The sequence below is a fragment of the Grus americana genome, chromosome 1 (assembly GCF_028858705.1).
Source record: "Grus americana isolate bGruAme1 chromosome 1, bGruAme1.mat, whole genome shotgun sequence".
Taxonomy (NCBI): Eukaryota; Metazoa; Chordata; class Aves; order Gruiformes; family Gruidae; genus Grus; species Grus americana.
Window position 1 is genome coordinate 33,691,865 of NC_072852.1, and position 18,400 is coordinate 33,710,264.

General features: G+C 43.8%; 1 protein-coding gene across 1 annotated transcript in view; it reads right to left on the reverse strand.

Annotated features, from left to right (window-relative positions):
• Positions 1-17,517, reverse strand: part of PRICKLE1 (prickle planar cell polarity protein 1) — a 67,107-nt gene extending 49,590 nt beyond the window's left edge. The window contains exon 1 of the mRNA XM_054810788.1: positions 17,216-17,517. The gene's annotated coding sequence lies outside the window, so the exon portion shown is untranslated. The remainder of the gene's footprint in view (positions 1-17,215) is intronic.
• Between the last annotated feature and the right edge of the window lie 883 nt (positions 17,518-18,400).

Here is an 18,400-nt window from a genome sequence, read left to right on the forward strand (position 1 = left end):
TCAAGTCTTTAATGGATGCATTATTTTTTTTAATTACAGGTGGAAAAATGTGCTTTTGGTGGAATAAACATAATTGTGTGTAAATCTGCCAAAGTAATCAATACTTGCCAGATGTCACTCTATCCCAATAGTTTAAGGTATTCCATAGGAATAGTGCAGTAACATTTTGTGGAACAAGTCAAAAGTAAGATGAACAAATGCAGCTTAAGCATAATCTGTAAATTGAGTATGAACACTTCAAGAAAAAAAATGGATTTTTTTTAAAGTGACATTTTTTGCCTTTGTTAGGATACAGATGTTTGATTAAAAATCGATTTGGTCTTAAGGGAGACGCTTCCAATGATGTTGCCAGTAGTAGTCCAAATTTGTTAAGTCTGACTATTTTTATACAAGGTGAATTTGCCCAAGAGTTGCATTCATGAAACATCAGCTTAGAAGAGTTAAGAACTTCAGAGCTGTACATGCTACAGAAGATGGCCTTTTTCAGCATTTTAGATCTTCATTGCATTTTATGAGCTATGTTACCCAGCAGTACTACATACTTCTGTGAAGTATTTTATCCAGATGCTGCCCTGATGCACCATATGGTGGCTTTACAGAAGCAGCTCACAAACTAGGTCCATCAAGTGATTTTAGTCCTGTTGAGGGAGGAAAATAAAAAAAAAAAAGACAGCCAGGGACACTAGATCTATACATTCTACAGAAAGGGACAGGGAATATTTTAGGTTTTCATTAAAAAATGGTTTTATGAAGCAAAGAGGTACAATCAGCAGTAGTCATTGATGTAATGTGACCCCTCCTGTGAACTTACTTGAGCTTCCAGAAGAAACAAAAACACTCTGTTCTTGTTTTTCAATGCATTTTGTCTTACTTCAAGATAGACCTTTGACATTTAGTACAAGCTTCAGTGAAGGGGAAGAGCTGTCTCCTTTTAAATGGACTTGAGATTGAATCAGCACCAAGAAGAGAATAATTGTATTTACATAACTAGGCTTTCCTTGAGCTAACAATCCTGCCAAACCTTAGCTTGCTCTGATCACAGCAAAAGTATTGAACCATGGAATATCAACTGCAGACTGTTGCTTGTATTGTCAATTTTTTGTATTCCTGTACTACTCTTTACACATGGGTGTACAGACAGCACACTATCCACTCAGAAGCAGAAGCAGTGTTACTTAATCAATATAAGCTTCCTAAAATTTACACTAGAAGACTTAAGAACAAAAATCCCACAAGACCACAGTCTGTCATCCCCTGAAGGCATGTGTCACACTGCCAGACATGATTAGAATGTGATAAGAATTAAAAAAAAACCCAAAACACTAAAGATCATGTACAGGAAGCAGCTTCAGGGTTATGCCTTATCAATCCAATCTACTTCTACCATTGTAATTAATAAGAAATGGTCAGTCAGACAAAACATTCGGCTAGTAGTTAGTGAGACTTACTTATTCTGAGTCTCACTAAAAGTATCTGGACTTTTAAATGCAAAGTGTATTTGTTAAGAAACCTTAGTCTTCCATTAACATTACAAAAAAACCTGTTTAAAATGCAAGGGCGATTTCCATTCCACCCTTGTTCTGAAGGTCTCAGTCTGTTTGCCAGTCATTCTCATTATTGGGCAAAGTTATTTCTAGCAATTTGCTATTCCCACTCTTTCAGTGTGACATATGTGCAACTTTGATCCTTGAAGTCATTTTCTTGAGCAGGTTGCTCAAGACGAAGATGATGACATTAGGCATTACGCACTTTATCATTACCTACTGAATCCTGAAGCGCTCCAACTGCTGCTGATGTTCAAAGGACTGGCATCTCAGATGCAATTATATTGTTTTTATTACTTCTTCACATTTAAAAAAGTTTTTTAAAAAAATTATCTCTCAGGCATATTTGAAGCAGCATCTGATGAAAACCAAATGCTAATGGAATAATATTCAAAAATTTTAGGCTTTTTTTTTTAAAAAAAGAGCACTTCTGTATGACAATTTTGATGCCTCATGATTGCACAATAAAACTAGCACTAGGGCCGAGCAAAGCTGTCATTTAAGAGACCTCCCATTTTCTAGAAGCACACAGGAGTCGACTGTTTTTACTTTTTGGTTGGTGAGTGGGTAGGTGGTCAGTTTGATTTTACTTAGTTACCTTTGCTGCTGGCTAATAAGTACTTGCCAGACTGATCTCATTTGTACGTATTTCCCACCAGTAAGTCCTGTGATTCAGAACTGTGAGAGTCTCTCATTACATGTTGAGTTCCAATCCATTTTAACACCATATAAGATGCTCAGCATCACAGGCCTAACTCCCTATCATCCAACGGCCAAGCTAAGTACTAGGCAACGTGCATTTCGTAGTAGCTCTTGCTCCCATACCCTATGTTGTGCTTTTGCCCAGTCAGGAGGCAACTAGCAACATACTCTTTCAAATTCAGAACAGGAAGACAACAGCAGTAAAAGAAACCTTACAGGATGTTCAGGAATCATTTAATTTTTTCCAGTATGAGTGGAACAGCATGCTCCCATCACTAGCTTATTACTATAACAAACTGATATGCAGGTGTGAACAACAGATTAGATGGGGACTATAGAGATATACAATTAAAACGTGACATTTTTGTGCAATTATAGCTTCTTCTGAGGATATAGGAGACAGTAAAGTCACAGAAATAACCATATTTAGAGTCTGCATATAAACTGAATATATCAGCAACAAGCAACTGGGAGGAAAGGACATAGAAGAAAGAGGCAGAAAGAGGACAGGAAGATTCCTTGAGGTTAAACTGCTGCCACACACAAATACCCTGTTAAACACTGACCAAGGATTTGTATGCCATGTGGGAGAATGTTAATTGTTTACAGGTACTCAGGACTGGAAGACTTGGATGAATACCAGGAAGCAGCATTGAGAAAGTCCATTGTACAATTAAGAAGAGAGAGGAATCGCTAAAGGAGGCACTTTCATTTAAGCCCATCCTGCTAGTTCCTAACCTAATTATTTACCACTGCGGGCTTCCTTTCCCAAGATTGAATTCAAGGAACAAAAAAAGCACTCCTGAAAGAATGTTTTCTTTCTCTTGTGGGAAGAAGCATACAAAAGGAGACAGGTCTTGTTTGGTGTAGCACTAACTAGTATTTGTAAAAGATAAAAAAAAAAAGCCTTCTGGTCTCTTTAAGAATGGCTTCAACACCAGCCACTCAGGTGATTCATTATTAGCACCTCTGTCTCCCAGGCCCATCAGAAAGTCTATAAAGGTAGCAACACTGTTCATGTTAACAGGATAAACTCTAGTTAACAGCTAAAAACTCTCAAACCATATGCCTAACATTGAGAAACCCACCATTTTATTTTTAAACAATATTTTTGTCAAGTTGGCCAGATGCTCGATTTCTGCAGTGCCAGCAATTCTTCCCCATTTCTTTTCTGCAGAAGATTTTCTGAATACTTAATATTTTGCCCGAGTGTAATTCTTCTGCAGTTAGACTAGTTTAATCCAGGTAGAGGAGTTCACCATGCACGCAGCTCAGGGTTCAGCGCTCAACAGCTTTCATACACAAATCTGGCCACAGGCTGTCACCCTTTCTCATTTGCCAGGTGAGTCGCATCCCTCCCTTATTTGAAGGTCAGCCTGCATCCGTGGAAAGAGATAGACACTTGTTGGAAGGTACAACCCACCTGAAGTCTCTGTGATCCCCTCAGGTGTGCCTTCTCCTTCCAAGGCTATTAGAGGAAATCTGTGGCAGCCACAGCCTGCAGCCCAAGCAGGATTACTCCACAGGCCTGAATGTAGCACCTGCCCATCCTTCCTTCAACAGGAGGACCAACTGTTAGTGACCCCAAACAGCTTCCTCATTATTATCTAATGTTAACAGTATGTGCACAGGGACACGTGAATTCTTAAGCCAACAAAAAGCATTTCTCCTGCAGTCTCAGGCAGGCCTATCTCACTCCCATACCTTCGGGACAGGCTCACTTCAGCGCAAAAGCTCCCCAGGAATGAGGGTGATAAGGAAGCGTTCCTTTGGCTACTCAGCAGAGCCCATTTCTTCCTCCCTCTGCTGTCTCCTGGGCCTGGTTAAACTAGTTTGGGCAGCTTACGAGGGGCCTGGAGAGAGACATCGAAGTGCTTGCTTTTCTTCTGTTGTCTCCTGTGTTTGCAGAGCGGCTGTTATCGGGCTCCTGTCTCCATCCATGCACTCTGACAGCCAGCAAGCCGCTTAGACCCTGACAGAGCTGCCACCGCCACACCAGGCGGCACACGTCCTCATCCTGCCAGAGGGTCTTCTGGGGAATGAAATCCAGGCGAGAAAAAGCTGGCTCTCCAGGCATGGAGTGCCACAGCCTGCCGGGCTCCTGCCATACCCTGCTGGTCAGCTGGGACAACCTGAGGCCAAAGGCTTCATTTCACTCCACGTTCTCCAGCTCTACCTGCAAAGTCACATCCATCTTCTCCCAACAGAAAAAAAAAAATGAAGCGAGATGTCACTCCAAAAGAGTACATCTAAACATATCTTTGAGCGTATGAGCTGGGACCTGCAGGTTTGTTCCCTTTTCCTTTGGGTTTCAGTACAGTTTTGGGCAGTGGCAAGTTAACAGACACAGCAAGCAGAGGAACAGAAAAATATAGTGGGTCCTCTGTTTTTCTGCATTGGCAGATTGCCATCTGTCCTTCAAATCCATTTATTTCAGTCATTTCAAGTAGAATTATAATAATTTGAGGGAAACGAAAAAGCACGCTTTTTATTTTGCTCTCAGCGTCACAGCAAACAAGTCCTCAACTTTAGTCAGGCACAAGTGCTTCGAGTGCCACAAAGCACACTGGAAAAAAAAAAAACAAAACACGGGCGATCTCATTTCCTCGCGTCCAGCATTGCTTATAACATCTCCTCCGACAAAACCATAGGAGCAGCTTTCCACAGCTCCTGGCGAGACCGATCCAGGGCCTTGTGGCGCTCCGACAGCTCCCGGCAGAGCCGCGGCCTCGGCCCCGCCGGCGGCGGCAGGAGCCGGGCCCACCGCCAGCGTACGGGCGCCATCTAGCGGCGGCGGGGAGGGGCCTCCGCGCGCTGTTCCCGCCACAGCCGCTTGTTTCTGCCCCCGCTGCCCGGAGCCGTGAGGCGGGGGGAGCCGCCCCTCCCGCCCGGAGCGGTACCGCAGCTAGCCCACCGCCCCCGTTTCCTCCCCGGCTGAGGTGACCGGGGAAGCGAGCTTTTAGCCTTCATCGACCTTTCGTTCAGCTGTAAGTTAAGCCACCATCACAAGCCACGCCAACTCCATCGCACCTCTCGCAGGTGAGGTAAGAGCACATGGCGTTTTTCCACCAGCACCGTGAGGCCCCCACCGTAACTAAATAGCAGCCAGAGCCCTAACACCGCAGGCCATGAGCTTTACATACCCCACCAGTCAACTAGTGCGCTTTCTGCCATCTTGGAGTATGTACACAGCATTTGTCCAACCTGACCAGGCTGCTAAACCCCTGTTGCAATATTTCAGTATTTAAAGTGAAAATGTCTGGGACTATCATTAATTTTGCATATTTGTCCACTATGCAGTTAAGGTGACTATTCCCAAGCATTCCTCCTGCAGACAGCCAGCGCAGCACTAATATCCGAGATCCACCTACACCTTCTCAGGCAGTTATGCTCTGCCCTCCATGGTTGTAATGCACCTTTCCAGTGCTGGCCCAACAGCTACGGAAACACTTCAGTTTTGGAAATGCGGATGTCAGGCTTTTTTATAGAAGTGTGCTTGGTGTACATCTATTGCGTTACAGCTGCAGCATGCACATACAGGTTGACGTGTCTTCTGAGATGTTTTTCTTAAGGGTTAAATTCATACCTGTACCAAGCTGTGTGCATAGTTTAGTCAGAAATGTAGAGATAATTATTTTGCAGCGTGTCCTTCTGATACTTATTTTATTCCATAAAGTATCTCAGAACAAACTAATTTGTAGGTGAGGGCTCAAAATGTTTCAAGGGAAAGAAAATTGAGGCTTCCAGGATGCTGTTTGACATCAATGTTACAAAATTGTCTTTAAATAGTAATTTTGGAAGGATATCAAGAAATATATCCTTTCTATGTACCCTTCCACAGTGTACCAGTTTAATCATTTTTACCTTCCTTAAACAGGACACAAAGTCCTAAAAGTCTAAAAACTTAGAGCCTGCTGGCATTATTTAAAATGTTGCTTTACTTTCCCTCCCTCATACACATGAATGACTTCTATCCTTAACATATGCGTATTCTTAATGAGTTTTGAACACTTTCTTATATTGTACACCCTGACATGAACCTGTAACTGAAAAGGATTACTCAAGAGGTGCCATATACTCCTGATCCCATACGTTTTTGCTTACTGCCACAGAAGATATGGGTGCCAAGCATCTGTCAGAAGCCTCTTGTCAGAAGGCATTTGTGCGAGAAAAAGCTAGCTTTTAATGATGCCTGGAGTAGGTACATAGTGACCTATTCAGTAGTCATAGTTTTTAGGATACCTACAAAAAAATCAAGACTGCAAGCAAATGGGTCTGGAATTATTTATTAGAAAGACTAGTTCTTAAAATTTACTTTGGGTTTATTGCTACTTTCAAAACACATTTATATCTTGCAGAAATGTTGCGTCATCAGCTCTGTATTTTGTGGTGACAGCTCCTCAAAACTATCTATAAACAAGTTCAAGCTCTGGATCTCTAAATACATCTCCATTTCCTGAGGTCAAGTCTTACGTCACCGGTTTCCCAACAGGCAGAAAGTTACTTAAGTCTCTCCCGAGACTTTAGTCACCAACCTTATTACCCGATATTGTCTTTGACTAGTTGTCAACCACTACAACTAATAAAGAGCCAGAAGGATGCTCTTCTACTCCCATATCTTTTTCAATGGAAGCTGCTTTGTCCATGAAATTGATAAATTCAATTGCTTGGCAAAGATTTCAGACTTTCTTAAAGCTTGCTGTATAAGCCAATTTGCATTAGAGACTAGTTTTCCCAGACATTCTTATACTCTAGCCACAGTACCCTTTTGTTTCTTTTGTACCCAAAGATGACTTTTGCACACCAGACCAGATGCTTTGAAAGTACTACCAAAAGGAGTTTCTCTTCCAACCATGCATTGCAGCCTCCACAATAACAACTCTCAGAAGAGCTTAAAAATGCTCCAAAAGTGATAGGATAGAATGAGTCTCAAAGCCACCAGATTAAAAATGAGTAAAACGTGCCACTAGGAAGACCACCTGCACATCTCTGCATTTGGAAAGCTGTCAGTTCCCTACTCCACAGCAAGGCTGCTCCACCAGAACAAAACTGAGGAACATCCAGCTGAGAAGAGTGTATGTGATTGACGAGCATATGCATCCCTATCATACACCCTTCCCTGCCCCCTCCACTCCTCACATCAGCTATAGACACTACTGCACACAATCACAGCAGTTCACAGCAGCAGTGAACACCACACCTTGGTTTAGTCTCCATCATCATGCTACCTCACCATTGGACAACTATGCTTCAAAAAAGCCACTATTAAAGCTACAATCAATTCACTATAAACCAACTACCTAAAATGCTTCATTTTTTCCCCCATGTTAAGTAATGCAAAACCTAGCAGGGATAAGGAAGAACTCGCTATTGGAATTAATAGCTGTAGTCAAGAAGTCAGAAGCTGGTTGTTCATCTCCTCTGTGGCTGGGAAGCCACATTGAAGATGGAGGTCTGTAACACTACAGTCCTGTGCAGCACAGCAAGCTTCTGTGGCATCTTCTATCCCTGATACTCCACTGATACATAAGGCCATCACATACTAGCTAAGCAACCTCTTGACTTTTTGGGGAGTGTGGGATTTAAGTTGAAGGGGAAAGCTCAAGGACTGAACAGCACAAGAGGCTAAACACCACAGGGTTTTCACTCTCATTGTAATTAGAGGTAAATTTTAAGTGATACACTAAGCCTACCATATTCTTCAAGTTTAAAGATACTCCCTTGTGGACACCTGCGATTTGCTACTCAGGTAGAAAACAAAAATTCAAATAAGCCAATAGATTTACTCCAACTTAGAATACATTACTAGAGTCAACCATTTCATGCTATTTTTTAAACTATAAAAAGAGGCAGTCAAAGCAACGTTTCAGTTAGGTAGAGAATGCTGCATTAATTTCAAAAATTAAGTAGTGGTAAAGTTGGAGTCTGTTGCACTGGTTTATGAATGAGGTGACTGTTTTCAAAGATATCCACACATGTACAGATCATAGCTAGCATGAACAGTTTTTACAGCACTGCTGTATAATCTCATTCAGTTACTTGACTACTGATGGTAATTAAGGACCATAATCCATTGCCAAAAAATAAACAAATGTGAGCAACCACCAAAACTTAGGCAATGGCAGAAATTGTGTGTGGATATTCCAGGTTTATTGCCAAGTACTTAGCTGTTCAGAGAAAATTTGAAGTTAAAATAAGTTCTTGAGTATGTACAAAACATAAGAATGGAGCCGAACACTTTGCAAGCACAGGAAAACCAACAATAACCAAGAAAGTTTTATTTATGTAGAATTAGTATCTTGAACCTGAATTAGAAGGAACAAGATTCACAGATTAGAACTACTAAAGCCATAGAAAACCACAAAGAAAGTTTAAGTTGTATGGATAGAGCCAATCCAGGCTTCCTTCCTTCGTGACTTGCACAGGAGCACAGCTACACCCCACTTTTTGTAGGATCTGACCCTAGTAAGGTAAGTACTTTACCATGCATATTGCTTACTAGCTACCAAAATTGATGTAGTAGTACTGAAGTATTAAATGAAAGAAACGTGCATCATGATTAGGGGTACTAGCTGTGACATATTATATATGAAAATGAAACATTATGTATGAAGAGAAACAAGCATAGCAACTGGTATCTACAAACTAAAGTCACAGTGGCACATTGAACAATTTTAGGTTAACCAGACTCACTTAAAATAGAAACCAGAGGCTGAGCTCTTCTCTCACCCCATTTTACATGTCTTTACTTCCATTGATTTCAGTGCAGTTCTTCACAATTTATGCCATTGTGAGAGGAGAATCAAGCCTTGTGTGTTTAAAAGGAAACTGCAAACATGTTTCCCACCAGAGTGCAGGGGGAGATTTTAAAAAAAACACAAGTATATGAACTGTGAAACCGATAGAGTACACAAGCAAAGGCAGGCAAAGAGGCTCTAACTGGGGGTAGGGAACTTGCAACTTATCCAAGGTCTTTTTTTGAAGAGCTGGGATTGGTATTAAGAAGTCAGAAGCCCAGTCGTTAAACTAGCTTTAAAATAAAATTTTAGAAATAAATATTGCATTTTTGATAGACAGTGATTTATATTTTCCTAGAGTTATTCTATAAAATGAGGAGGCCATTTTCTTTGGGAAGGATGCAGATGTTCCATTCCTAGAAATTGGGAAGGTGGGGAGGTCTGAACTATTTCCATAACTAGAAATGGTGCCTAACCATCACTCATACCCAAGCTCAAATAGACGATCTTCCAAAACCCTTCAGGATCATCCAGACAACTAACATTACCATAGTTAGAAAGAGCAACACTTGTGACTGGAATTCAAGTCAGACAAAGTACTAGATGATTTATAGGTGACAAAAGCACTTAATGGTTTGGACCTATAGCACAACAGAAGCTACAGCTTTATGGGTTTTTTTTTTTTTGCATAGCAGCACATGGAGCAGGAAGCTCCTCTTTCACCACCCTGGTGAGCATCTCCACATGCCTGCTCAAGCTGTGCCAGCACAACTAAGCAACAGTGCAAGGGTAATAGCTTGAGTATTCTACAGAATGAATACAGACTTATTAATTATTTTATCAGGTTTATATACCATAGTAATGCAAGATCAAAGGCACTCATACTCCATTAAGAGTCCAATACTGACATAATATTACTGCCTGTTTGGAGATGCTCTTCCCCCATCTTCACTCAAGTGCACAACCAGTGTCACAGCTCATATACTGGTTTTTAAGTCTCCCCTTGCACTCTAGTAGGAAGATGTACTGGCAGTTTCCTTTTAAAAACAACTCTAGATTCTCTTCCCAAAACTGCATTAAATACTGATTCAGTATGCAACAAAGCAGGAAGAAGGTAAAAATGCACAGAACTGCGTGAAGGGGGATGACTTCTACCTGCAGACAAAGTGTTGCATAATTCAAGATATACCTGCTGATCTTCATGAGACCTGTTCTTTCAAAGCATTAGTGTCCTTCCAGAGGCCATGGGAAGGTGGAAAGATAGCCAAGAACAGACATATATGCTCTTGAATATCCAACTTTGTGTGTTTTGGAGTTAGTATTTAGGTGTCAAACACTGACTTACACATCAATGTTAAAAAAAGCCTTAAATGAACAGGAGCCTGGTATCACCTCAATTCCTAAAATAAGGCCACCAAGTACACTTTTGCGCTACTACGCCACGGTCAAAGTCTCCTCATCAAATCAGTACCTCCATCAGCTCCAGGTTAATGAGACATCAATTAATAGCTCGAAAAGGTTTATACACAGCTACAAGGAGACAGAGACAGACAGGGAGACATTAAAAACTAACCTACCAAAATTATAGCCTAAAAGGTGTCAGATTCAGAACTAGACAGAAGAGCTCTGAGTGTCGGGAGATTTTACAAAGTAATCTGAAAAGCAATAAACCTGCAGCAATGAAACAGATGCCTGCTTGTCACTGTAGTCACTTCAGTTCAATCAAATACCTGCATTGCCCAAGTTCAATATATTAACAGCTACTCTAAAACCATAAGAGCTGTTCTTGCATGAAACCATAAGTTTTATATAACTGGAAAATCATATATTGCGAAAGAAATGGGCTATTAGCCTGGACCACTGAACTACAGCTTCACACCACCTGAAATCCCCCCCAAAGATTGTCCAAGCAGATTGTCTGTATGAAGGGTCAGAGGGTAAAGCTTGACTTTACTGGATTCACAAACAGCTCCATCAACCACTCAGCTCGCTAACTACTCAGCAGCGCATCCTTCACCGCGAGCACTTCCACAGCTTTTTTGGCAGCTCATACTTGAGCACAACAGCAATACCCAGGGCTCCCTCTTACCGTGCAGATGCTCTCTCCAGCCTCACCCTGGTACACGGCTCCCTTCACCAGAGCCTCCTAAGGAGACACCAATGCCCCACAAAAGGGGACCCACACTCTAGGACCCAGCTGCAGAGAAGAGCTGCTGTAACACAATGGCTTGCTTTTTTAGGCAGCTCACATTTCTCCTGAACAGTGGTCGTACCTCCTAGTAGATACCTGCTGAAATCCAAACCTACACTGAGCTGCTGAGAGGACAGAACAAAGCTGCATCCTGGGTAACAACATCCATACCAGGCTGGAAGCGGCATACTGTTCTGGTACCTCAGTACAGATGAGAGCCTGGTCTGCTTTCTACATGTTTGGCAGTACTCTAAGACATTCATTGGCTATTGGCCTGCCAAGCTGTTTAGGCTTGTAAGTTTCTCTACACTCGCTCTATACTATTAATTTTGTTAAATATAAACATATCCTCTGTGTATCTTATTCCCATATTCCATATGCACAGAACAAACTCATTTCAGTCCTAGGATGAATGGGAACTCAATATTTATCACACAGATCCGCCATGCTTTGCAAACAAGACTGAAAAAAGCCTCTCACAATGAAGTTATCCATATGATCTTTCTGATGAGCAAAGCATGAGAAAACAGTTCAAAGCTCTCAGAAAGCCATGTGTATACTTTTACAAAAGACATCTGCAATTCACCAGTGAGGTTCTAGACCTAGCATAATTCATTTAGCAGTGTGTATATATAGATGCAAATACACTAGATTCAGACATTTCTTCAATGCCTTCACAGAATTAATTTTAAAGTATATGAATATTCACACTTTGAAGCTTTTATTTTTCTGTGAAAATACAGATTCCTGCAAAAAGATGACATTTCTGGAGGGAGGCTGAAATAAAGTCAAAATATGTTAGTCCTAAAGTATGAACACAAACACATGTAATTTCTTTACATAAATGCTTTTGAACTTCTGGGTGATTAACTGTAACACTTGCTCACAAAAAGATCTTAAAGACATCTTCACTAATCATGCACTAATTTTTAACATACTTGAAAACAAGTCAGCTTTTACTGCGGTTAGACAAGTTGATCCACACTTGAAAGCGCAAGACAGCTTTTCAATTTGTGCCATGGTTATTGTGCATTTGCGTTGCTACAGAAATGGGCCATGGGTGAGGGCAGTGTCCAACTAGCCTGTGCGCTCAACGGGTTGAGCAAGAGTGCCTGGGTGCCTCGGCAGAGCCTCTTGCTGAGCTAGTGCTACCTCTGTCACAGGCGTACTTTGTTAATGAAGAGATTAGGCGAGGGTAAAAAAAAGAGGTAAAACTAAACAATTACAGCGCTTATGTCAGACATAGCTTACACTGCTCTAATGAGGAGCATGGGAATACAGAAGAGATGTGTGCTTTGGAGGAGCAGTATAGCAGTATCTGTCTAGATATGTTTAAAGATTCATGTAAGAGTTTTTTCAGTCATTTTAAGACTGGTGAGAGAAGGTGCAGCTTTCCTACAGAACAAGAGGATGCAAGGGTCCGTAGCCTATGTTGCTATATTTGTAACTGCATCTATGTTCTTATTGTCTTTTTAGAACACTCAAACACCTTAATAAAAGAAGGTGTTTGGACAATGAAGACTCCCTTTAAGAAAATGTAAGGGACCTTACTTTTACACCCTGCTTAAAAAAAAAATCTGTAAGTTTTATTATAAGCATCATGATATTGACATGCAGATTTTTAATCATGCTGGTTGCAATTATACAAATCAGTGATCAAATCCACTGAGAAGTCAGTTTTCATATACACCACATTAACACAAACATTAGACATGGATTTGGCACATTGCCGGCAGAGAAGCCTAGTTCTGGAATCATGTAATATTAAGATTGGGGCTACTTGATGCAAGATTAGAAGGAAACAAGCTCGAAAAGGTGGTTATAAGAACAGCACAGAAAACAAAATTTTAAATAAAAGCAAAGCAATCATACTGAAATATTTGGATGGCAGTTGGAAATGCTTTTTAGGCATGCAGCTGCTCCATGAAGCCAATATTGTGTGTAACTGGAAACATTTCAAAAACCTGAAATTGTTACTAAAGTCAAAGACCGTAATTGCAAGCTGTGGGATCTGCTTTGACAAAAGAGGGGCAACTGAATAAAACTGTTATAGATATAAACCTACACTCCATAATACTCTTATCACCTTATTGCCAACTCCGCAGAACTAAAGAGTAAGGGGTGGGGGGGAAGAGAAGGAAAATGAAGGAGAGAAGCACACAAGACAGAACAGCGAGAGCTATCAGGCACTATAAATCAGTGTTTCAAACACAAGCCTTAGACAGGAGTACCTGACTTTGGTACAGAACAACTGAAATAACACAGTTCTAACTTTTGTAGATGTGTAACCCACCGGAAATGAAAGGCCCGCCTGAGAGATTGTCTACTCCAGGTTTACTAGTTAGAAGAAACACTGAGCTTGATAGGTTCAAAATTATCTTGAAAAAAGCAACTCACCAATCTCATGGTTAAATTTAAGAACTTTTAAGGAGTTAGCCTTCCAGGCAGAGTTCCAGGAAAAGGTAAACTAGCAAAAAGCTGTTGTTTACAGATAATTTAAAAATACTAAAAATGTTTGTATTGGCTCATACCTCGTGTATCTAAGCACTTCATTCATTTCGTACATTTAAAAAACCTCCTTGCACAAGAACATGCTTGAGAAGTATTGTCAGTTTGTGCTGAAAAGTCATTTGCTCACTTAGTTTTGCCAAAAAAGTATAATGTATTTAGTGCACAACATAAGCGAAATACAAAGAGGAAGAGCTATAGCAGACCACTTGTGAAATTTTTTTCAGTAACTGGAAATAACCTTTGACAGTGAACCAGCAGCCAATGAATTGTTTCTGTAAAAAACCACATAATTTTGGCAAATTGTGATCTGATAGTCTATCTGGGAATTTCTGCCAGAAATGTTACGACTTGAGTGTGCTATTACTTGCAAAACATGTTTCTTCCCATCGTTCTTCAGCCATAAGGTGGGAGGGGGAAAGACGAGCAATAGCTGTGCTGTATCCTTCCAAGCTGGTTCTTCCCATTATACAACTCCTAATCCAAACAATTTAAGCACACAAGTAAAAGCTACTCATTTCTGTAAACATTTCCAGGAGCAGGACCTAAGCATGCATGGCTTACACCAAGCATATACTAATGACTAGAGCTAACCTCAAGTTTACCTCTGTTTAAATAGCATAAGCAGAAAACTAGGCTGGCCAAACTGAAGCTTAAGCCTTAATACAAGGGGGTAAACTGAATCTTGATATAAGCCACTTGGTCATTACGCACCCATCTCGTAATCAAGTATTCCTAATGCAATATTATATAACAATTTTCCCAGAAACAGAAATGACACTTTGTCATTATATTAAAAAAAAGTAATGTTTCAGAGCATGTTTATACCCCAACAGCAGGGATCTCTTTACTTTAGGATAAGGTAGCAGCAGAAAACAGAAACAAAACCCAGCTTGTTTGTTTTAAATGGACTTCACCACTGGACATACAATTAACTCTGGAATGCACAAGACACAGCATCCAAGCAAACAGAGGCTTTAAATTTAAGTGCAGCTCTCGGTCTGTTCTCTTAGAGGCTGAGTATAGCTGCTGTTGACCATATATTACACAAGATCCATATTACCAAGGGAAAGGACTTTTAGGCCAGGATACAAAGGCTGCAGCATTAGAAAGGGTCAAAGCAATCTGCAAAGACATAATATGAACCAAAACCATTTAAATTACTCCGTAAAATGTAGACGTTCATTAGCATAGAAAAGTTTCACGGGAAAACAATGACAAAGTAAAAACCATCTGATTTTCATATGCTAATTAATTTAATATGCCAAATGCATTTAATCTCTATTATAACCATAGGGGGAGACAGACCAAACTCTTGAAGTTCTGAAAAGCCAGGTCATTAGCGTGCCAAGTCATTCTTCAGATCTCCTCCTTACATACAAATTTACATTCCCAACTTATTATATATGTAAGTAAAACCTGGGTCCCCACACCCCCCTTTCTCCTTCTTTGGAAGACACTTGCTATCTCCTACTCCTGTATTCTAAACATCTTCATAAATATTAGAAAGAATTCGTTTGCTAGGAAAAAAACAAAACAAAACACAGAAGCCTTTTTGCCAAAAGCCCGAGTGAAATGAAATGCCCCAATCCCCCTAAGACATAGAATAAGCTAGTTAAAAATGAAATTAATAACATTATTGCACATATGCATGGAAATCCACGCATAGTTTGTAATCTTTCACTTTTAAGTTCAGATGACATTTCTAGCCATTTCTTGCCTTTCCAAACAAGAAAAGGATTCTGATGTTTATGTAAGGTTCTTCTTGCTTAATATATCTTAAACTGAAACAGATTTTTTTTTTTAAACAATTACCTTCTTCAGAGTTATCATACTACAGGATATTAGGAAAAACCAGACTCTCCTGTTGCTTTTACCCACATCTGACTCCAATCTTAATAGTTTAGCTATTAACCCTGTAAGGTCCCCACACACACACCTTGCCCAGTCGATGTTAAAATTTTTATATGACTGATCTGGGCTTACTCATTACAAAACCTTTTGTTATACAGAAAGAGAGCAGCTCCATGGACCTTGATTTACAGGACACAATTAACTGTGTTGTTGGCAGAACTGCACCAGCCCAGCTCATCCGGGGCTCTGCAGTGAGAAATGAAAGAATCTGTCACTGCAGTCAGAGTAACTGCTCTCCTCTCCCCTTCATTCCCTTTCCAAGCCTGCTCTGACCTGCTGACATTTTGGGATGGAAACCTGGCCACTGTGATATACTGGTGCTGTAGAGAGGCAATACAAATAACAACAACTCCTCCTAGAAATAGTAATAATTAGAGCTAAAGGGGGAAAAAACCACATCCTGCAAGAAAATCTCAACAGTCATTCCGAGTTCGCATGCAAAACCAGGCAGTTTAAAGACCTCGGTTACCAGCTAAACAACGAAAACAGGGAATTTCGCCGGCAGTAATACTAGCCGTTTATTTTTGCCACCTTTTAGGTTTTAGCATGTAGGGAATATGCATTGTTAACCTTTAAATCCTCTGTATAAACATTTCTCAGAGAGCTTGTAAAACATCCCCCGCTGCGTTCCCTGGGTCTCCAGTTGATGGCATTTAGAAACACCGGTACTGGCGAGTGCTTTATTTTGCTTTCCTCGGCCACCCCGCTGGGGTACAATGACAGATGCCTGTCCGAGGCCAGACCAGGCTTGGACCACAACGAAGGCGCCCTGGACTCAGCCCAGCCCGGACGGATGATAAATGGTGGCTGCTGGAGTTTGAAACCCCCCGGTGGGAGTAAATATTCTGGGAGAAGGGGCTCGGGGGGGCGTCCGTCGCCCTTCCAGGGCTCTCCTCATGGAAGAAAGAAAAAAATACATAGTTCGGCTAGGTACGTGCTGCACCTCAGGCGCTGCCGAGGGGGGGTGGGGGGGTGGGTGGTGGTTAACCCCCCAGCAACACAACGCGCTCGCAGCGGACAGCCCGCAAGATGCGCCGGGGTAGCAGACCGAGGTCCCCCCCTTCCCTACGAGTGCCCCGCTCGGGGCAGGAGGGTGCCCATCACGGACACTGCGCTGAGGAGAAGGGAGAAGGCGGCGGCTGCCTGGAAGAGACCAGTTGTCACCCCACTGACAGGCAACAGCTGAGCTCCTGCATCTGGATCCTCACTCAGACCAGCGGCCCCGGCCCGCCGCGCCTCCCGCTCCGCCAGGCGCACCGAGCCGGCGCCGCGCCATTCCCCCCCCCCCGCCCCCGACAGCCCCCGCGGGGCTCAGTGGGACCCCCCGAGCCCGCAGCCCCCGTCCAAGAACTCCGTGCAGGACGGCGCTACTCCAGCGGCACCGATGAGTGCCGGCTCTGGGTTCGGGCGGCTCTTTACAGGCGCCTCCCGGCGACGCAAACCCCGGGCGGGGCGCAGGACCCCCGCCGCAGAGCGGGATGCCGCGGGACAGGCTCCGCCGGTGCCGCCAGCAGCACGGTCCCGGCTGCGGACGGCGCTCCGCCAAACCCGCCGGGCGTCCCGCCGCGTCCCTGCAGGCTGGCACCCGCCAGCCTCCCCCGCGGGGTGAAGCCACTTACCCTCCCCGCAGCGCGGCAGAACCACGGCGACGTATTCCCGGTCGGCGAGCGGCGGCAGGGTCCGTCACATCGACGGCGGGGGAGGCGGGTGCCCGGCTCTGCCCTGCGGAGTCAGCGCCGGCGGGAGACGCGCATCTCCAGGAGCGCCGCGGAGAGGACGGACCGCCCGCCCGGAGCCTCCTCTGCCGCCGGCAGCCTCCGCCGCCCCGCCGCGAGTGGCCGAGCCCCTCTCCCGCTCCCCGCCCTAATGGGGCTCCGCCGCCCCGCGCCCGGGACAGCGACATGCGCGTTCCGCCGCGCCCATTGGCTGCCGCCCGCCGCCCCCGCCAATCGCCGTCGGGCCGGGACGGCCGGCGGCTCGGAAAACTCGGCGGGGCGGGGCGGCAGCGGCGGGGCGGGGCCCGAGGGGCGGGGTCTGAGGGGCAGGGTGCAGCCCGGCCCCGCCCCCCCGTCTGCCCGTCGGCGGCGCGGGGGAAGGCGAGGTGCCGTTGGGAGCTCGCGGGGCACAGCAAAACTTCTGAAAACCCCTTTCCCCCCCCAATTTGGGAAGGCCAGGGAGCAGGCGGAGGACGGGCAGGCTCCCCGCTCCGGTTCCCCTGGCCAAACGGAGCTCTGCGGCCAATTGCTGCTCTCCTCGCCGCCGGTTTTCACCGAGGGAGCGGGAGAGGGAAAGTTAATTAAAACCTCTTCCCGCTGATCTCCGCAGCGGCGGGTGACGGAGAGCTCGCTCCGGCGGTACGTGCGGCCCACCGTATTGCCGGAGAGCTGCGCGTACCCGCCGGGTGCAGCCGGGGTGCCGCTGCAGGGAACGGGGCCCGGGGCCATCGCCCTGCTGGGCCCTCGGCCTTGGCAGAACGCCTGCGGTGGGCGGTGAAGGGACACACTGAAGTAGCCGGGCGTGCGTTTAAATCCCTTCCCTTACGTTTTTACCGGCACATTTGGTACCCGTTTAAGTCGCCGGCGTTTGCAGCCCTTGTCTCTGTTGCTCGCCCTTCACGGCCTTTAAGCAATACGGATGGAGGTCCCGGTTCTCCAGTGGTCTTGCACTGTTTAAATCCTCTGTGAGAAAATCAGAGAAGGACGAGTAACAAAGACGACCTTTAACTTAATGTTGTATTTTTTTTTTTCCTATGGATGCAAATTGGAAGGTGACATAATTTTACCAGAGTGACTTCAAAGCCATCA